The sequence below is a fragment of the Ochotona princeps genome, chromosome Y (genome assembly GCF_030435755.1).
Source record: "Ochotona princeps isolate mOchPri1 chromosome Y, mOchPri1.hap1, whole genome shotgun sequence".
In the NCBI taxonomy this organism is placed as follows: domain Eukaryota; kingdom Metazoa; phylum Chordata; class Mammalia; order Lagomorpha; family Ochotonidae; genus Ochotona; species Ochotona princeps.
Genome location: NC_080866.1, coordinates 22142650 through 22148649, shown reverse-complemented (window position 1 = coordinate 22148649; position 6000 = coordinate 22142650).

The window sequence follows — 6000 nt, the reverse complement described above, 5'->3', positions numbered from 1 at the left end:
TCCGAGTTCCACATATGTGCTGCCACAGCACTTGGTTTCCATGGCAACGGGCAATGCTTTGGGCGCTGAACTTGTATTTGGCTGCGGAGTTTTGAGCATCTTGAGTGTGGAGTTCCATGTTAGTATTTTTGGGTGCTCAAGTGGCTTGATTCCATCTACTGGGCCCAACGGGCATTGTAGCAGAAGTGACCAAACAGGGTTTCCTAGCTAGGTGTCAGGACAGCTGATGGTATGTGAAGTTCATGAGGCATGTGGAGTTGTTTTAGCACTGGAAAAGCTCTGCTGTTGCTTCGGGCATTTGTCATTCTTCAGACAACCTACATTCCGTAGGTGTCATACCCACTTACACACATATGTGCTGCAAAAGCAATTGGTTTCCATGGCAACCGGAAGTGGCTTTTTCGCTGAACTTGTCTTTGGTCGTGGAGTTTGGAACTCCTTGAGTGAACAGCTTGATGTTAGTTTTGTGTGGGTTTTCAACCTGATTGATTCCATCACTTTGGGCTAAATGGGCATTGGACCAGAAGTGACCAAACAGGGTTTCCTAGATAGCTGCCAGGACAGCTGATGGTATGTGAAGTTGATGAGCCAGGTGGAGTTGTTTTTTCACTGGAAGAGCTGTGCTGCTGCTTCGGTCAGTGGCCATTCACAACCACACTACCTTCCTTAGATGTCATATCTACTTTCACACATATGTGCTACAAAATCACTTGGTTTCCATGGTAATGCGAAATTGCTTGGGCGCTGAACTTGTCTTTGCTATGGAGTTTTGCGAACCTTGAGTGAGGAGCTCCATGTTAGTTTTGTGTGTGTGATCATCCTGCTTGTTTAAATCACACTGGGCTCCATGAACTTTGCAGCGGAAGTGACCAAACAGGGTTTCCTAGATAGCTGCCAGGACAGCTGATATTATGTGAAGTAGATGAGCCAGGTGGAGTTGTTTTGGCACTGGAAGAGCTGTGTTGCTGCTTTGGGCAGTGGCCATTCAGCATAAGACTACCTTTCTTAGGTTCATATCCACATTCACACATATGTGCTGGCAGAGCACTTGGTTTCCAAGGCAAAGGGAAATGGCCTGGGCGATGGACTTGTATTTGGCTGTGGAGTTTTGAGCGTCTTGAGTGAGCTGCTCCATGTTAGTTGTGTGTGTGTAATCATCCTGCTTGTTTAAATCACACTGGGCTCCATGGGCATTGGAGCGGGAGTGACCAAACAGGGTTTCCTAGATAGCTGCCAGGACAGCTGATGGTATGTGAAGTTGATGAGCCAGGTGGAGTTGTTTTGGCACTGGAAGAGCTGTGCTGCTGCTTCTGGCAGTGGCCTATCACCACCGCTCTGTTCTCTATGTGTCACATCCACTGTTTCTAGTATGTGCTGCCAGAGCACTTGGTTTCCATGGCAACGGGAAATGGCTTGGGCTATGGACTTGTCCATAGCTGTTGAGTTTTGAGCACCTTGAGTAGGCAGCTCCATGTGAGTTTTGTGGTTGCGCAAGCTGCTTGATTCCATCACACTGGGCCCAACCGGCATTTGACGTGGAGTGACCAAACAGGGTATCCTAGATAGCTGCCAGGACAGCTGATGGTATGTGAAGTTCCTGAGATAGGTGGTGTTGTTTTGGCTCTGGCAGAGCTGTGCTGCTGCATCGGGTAGTGTCCATTCACCACCACACTAACTTCCTTAGGTGTCATATAAAATAATCAATATATATGCTGCCAGAGCATTTTGTTTCCATGGCAACGGGAAATGGCTTTGGCGCTGAACTTGTCTTTGGTTGTGGAATTTTTAGCGCGTTGAGTGAACAGCTCCATGTTAGTTTTGTGTGGGTGCTCAAGCTGCTTGATTCCGTCACACTGGGCCCAGCGGGATTTACCTGAAGTGACCAAACAGGGTTTCCCTTCTAGCTGCCAGGACAGCTGATGGTATGTGAAGTTCATGAGCCAAGTGGAGTTGTTTTGGCACCGGAAGAGCTGTGATGCTGCTTCGGGCAGTGGCCATTCACCACCACACTACCTTTCCAAAGTGTCATATCCACTTACAGACGTTTGTGCTGCCAGAGCACTTGGTTTCCATGGCAACGGAAAATGACTTGGGCTATGGACTTGTCTTTGGCTGTGGAGTTTTGAGCGACTTGAGTGAGGAGCTCCATGTTAGTTGTGTGTGTGTGATAATCCTGCTTGATTAAATCACACTGGGCACCATGGGCATTGGAGCGGAAGTGACCAAACAGGGTTTCCTTGATAGCTGCCAGGACATCTGATGGTATGTGAAGTTAATGAGCCAGGTGGAGTTGTTTTGGCACTGGTGGAGCTGTGCTGCTGCTTCGGGCAGTTGTCATTCACCACCACAGTATGTTCTGTATCTGTCACCTACAGTGTTGCATATATGTGCTTCAAGAGCACTTGGTTTCCAGGGAAGCAGGTATGGCTTAGGCGCTGAATTTGTCTTTGGCTGTGAAGTTTTGAGCGCCTTGAGTGAGGAGCAACCTGTTAGTTTTGTTTGGGTGCTCAAGCTGCTTGATTCCATCACACTGCGCTCAATAGACCTTTGAACCGCAAGTGAGGAAACATGGTTTCCTAGATAGTTGCCAGGACAGCTGATGGTATGTGAAGTTGATGAGCCGGGTGGAGTTGTTTTGGCACTGGAAGAGCTGTGCTGCTGCTTCGGGCAGTTGCCATTCACCACCACACTATCTTCCCTAGCTGTCACATCCTCTTTGAGACGTATATGCTGCCAGAGCACTTGGTTTCCATGGCAATAGGAAATGGCTTGGGAACTTAACTTGTTTTTGGCTGTGGAGTTTTGAGCACCTTGAGTGAGGAGTTCCATGTTTGTTTTGTGTTGGTGTTCAACTGCTTGATTCCATCACACTGGTCCCATGGCCGTTGTAGCGAAAGTGACCAAACAGGGTTTCCTAGATACCTGCCAGGACAGCTGATGGTATGTGAAGTTGATGAGCCAGGTGGTGTTGTTTTGGCACTGGAAGAGCTCTGCTGCTGCTTCGGACAGTTGAAATTCCCCACCACACTATTTTCCTTAGGTGTCATATCCTCTTGCAGACGTATGTCATGCCAGAGCACTTTGTTTCCATGACAACGGGAAATGGCTTGGGCGCTGAACTTTTCTTTGGCTGTGGAGTTTTGAGCGCCTTGAGTGAGGAGCTCCGTGTTAGTTTTGAGTGTGTGCTCAAGCTGCTTGATTCCATCACGCTGGGCCCAACGGGCATTTGACCAGAAGTTACCAAACAGGTTTTCCTAGATAGTTGCCAAAACAGCTGATGTTATGTGAAGTTCATGAGCCAGGTGGAGTTGTTTTGGCACTGGAAGAGCTGTGCTGTTGCTTCGGACAGTTGAAATTCACCACCACACTAGCTTCCTTATGTGTCATATCCACTTTCACTCCAAGGTTCTGCCAGAGCATTTTGTTTCCATGCAAAGGGTAATGGCTTCGTCGTTGAACTTGTGTTTGGCTGTTGAGTTTTGAGCGCCTTGAGTGAGAAGCTCCCTGTTAGTTTTTTTGGAATCTCAATATGCTTCATTCCATCACACTGGGCCCAACGGGCATTGAGGCAGGAAGTGAACAAACAGGGTTTCCTAGATAGCTGCCAGGACATCTGATGGTATGTGAAGTTGATGAGCCAGGTCGAGTTGTTTTGGCACTGGAAGAGCTGTGCTGCTGCTTTGCGCAGTGGCCATTCACCACCACACTGTGTTCTGTATATGTCACATCCAGTAATCCACATATGTGCTGCCAGAGAACTTGGTTTCCATGGCAGCGGGAAATGGCTTAGTCACCGAACTTGTTTGTCGCTGTGGTTTTTGATCGGCTTGAGTGAGGAGTTCCTTGTTATTTGTGTGTGTGTGATCATCATGCTTCTTTAAATCACACTGGGCTCTGTGGGCATTTGGAACGCAAGTGACCAAACAGGGTTTCCTAGATACCTGCCAGGGCAGCTGATCGTATGTGAGGTTGATGAGCCAATTGTAGTTGTTTTGGCACTGGAAGAGCTGTGCTGCTGCTTCAGGATGTAGCCATTCACCACCACACTAACTTCCCGGTTGTCATATCCAATTTCACACATATGTGCTGCAGAGCACTTGGATTCCATGGCAACGGGGAAATGGCTTGGGCGCTGAACTTGTCTTTGGCTGTGGAGTTTTGAGCACCTTGAGTGAGGAGCGACATGTTAGTTTTGTGTGGGTAATCAACATGCTGGATTCCATCCCACTGGTCTCAAAGGGCTTTTGAGAGGAAGTGACCAAACAGGGTTTCCTAGATAGCTGCCAGGACAGCTGATGGTATGTGAAGTTCATGAGCCAGGTGCAGTTGTTTTGGTACTGGAAGAGCTGTGCTGCTGCTTCTGTCAGTGGCCATTCACCACCACACTACCTTCCTTAGGTATCATATCCACTTACAGTTGTATGTGCTGCTAGAGTACTTGGTTTCCATGGCAGAGTTCCCATGGACTTGGGCGCTGAGCTTGTCTTTGCTGATGGAGTTTTGAGCGCCTTTAGTGAGCAGTTCCATATTAGTTTTGTGTGGATGCTCAAGCTGCTTGATTCCTTCACACTAGCCCCAACGGGCTTTTGACCGGAAGTGACCAAACAGGGTTTCCTAGATAGCTGCCAGGACAGCTGATGGTATGTGAAGTTCATGAGCCAGATGAGTTGTTTTGGCACAGGAAGAGCTGTGCTGCTGCTTCGGGCAGTGAATATTCACCACTGGACTACCTTCCTTAGTTTTCATATCCACTTTCACACATATGTGCTGCCAGAACACTTGGTTTCCATGGCAACGGGAAATGGCTTGGGCGCTGAACTTGTCTTTGGCTGTGGAGTTGAGCGCCTTGAGTGACCAGCTCCATGTTAGTTGTGTTTTGGTGCTCAACATGCTTGATTCCATCACACTGCGCTCAATGTGCATTTGACCACATGTGTCCAAACAGGGTTTCCTTGATAGCTGCCAGGACAGCTGATGGTATGTGAAGTTGATGACCCAAGTGGAGTTGTTTTGGCACTGGAAGAGCTGTGCTGCTGCTTCGGGCAGTTGCCATTCACCACCAAACTAACTTCCTTAGGTGTCATATCCACTGTTCCAAATATGTGCTGCCAGAGCAGTTGCTTTCCATGGCAGCCGGAAATGGCTTTGGCGCTGAACTTTTCTTTTGCTGTGGAATTTTGAGCGCCTTGAGTGATGTGCTACATGTTAGTTGTGTGTGGTTTCTCAACATGCTTAATTCCATCCCACTGGTCTTAAAGCGCATAGGAGCTGAAATGACCAAAAAGGGTTACCTAAATAGCTGCAAGGACAGCTGATGGCATGTGAAGTTGATGAGCCAGGTGGAGTCGTCCCGGCACTGCAAGAGCTGTGCTGCTGCTTCGGACAGTTGCAATTCACCACCAGACTACCTTCCATAGCTGTCATGTCCAGTTACACACGTATGTGCTTCAAGAGCACTTGGTTTCCATGACAACGGGAAATGGCTTGGGCGCTGAACATGTCTTTGGCTGTGGAGTTTTGATTGCCTTGAGTGAGGAGCTACTCTATAGCTTTGTTTGGGTGCTCAATATGCTTGATTCCATCCCAGTGGGCTCAAGGGGCTTTGGAGTGGAAGTGAACAAACAGTGTGTCCTAGATAGTTGCCAGGACAGCTGATGATATTTGAAATTCATGAGCCTGCTGGAGTTGTTTTGGCACTGGAAGAGCTGTGCTGCTGCTTCGGGCAGTTGGCATTCACCACCATACTATGTTCTCTGTGTGTCACATCCACTGTTCCACATATGTGCTGCCAGAGCACTTGGTTTCCATGGCAATGGGAAATGTCTTGGGCGCTGAACTTGTGTTTGCTTGTGGAGATTTGAGCTCCTTGAGTGAGGAGCTCCATGTTAGTTGTGTGTGTGTGATCATCCTGATTGTTTAAATCACACTGGGCACCATGGGCATTTGGACTGCAAGAAACCAAACAGGGTTTCCTAGAGAGCTGACAGGACAGCTGAAGGT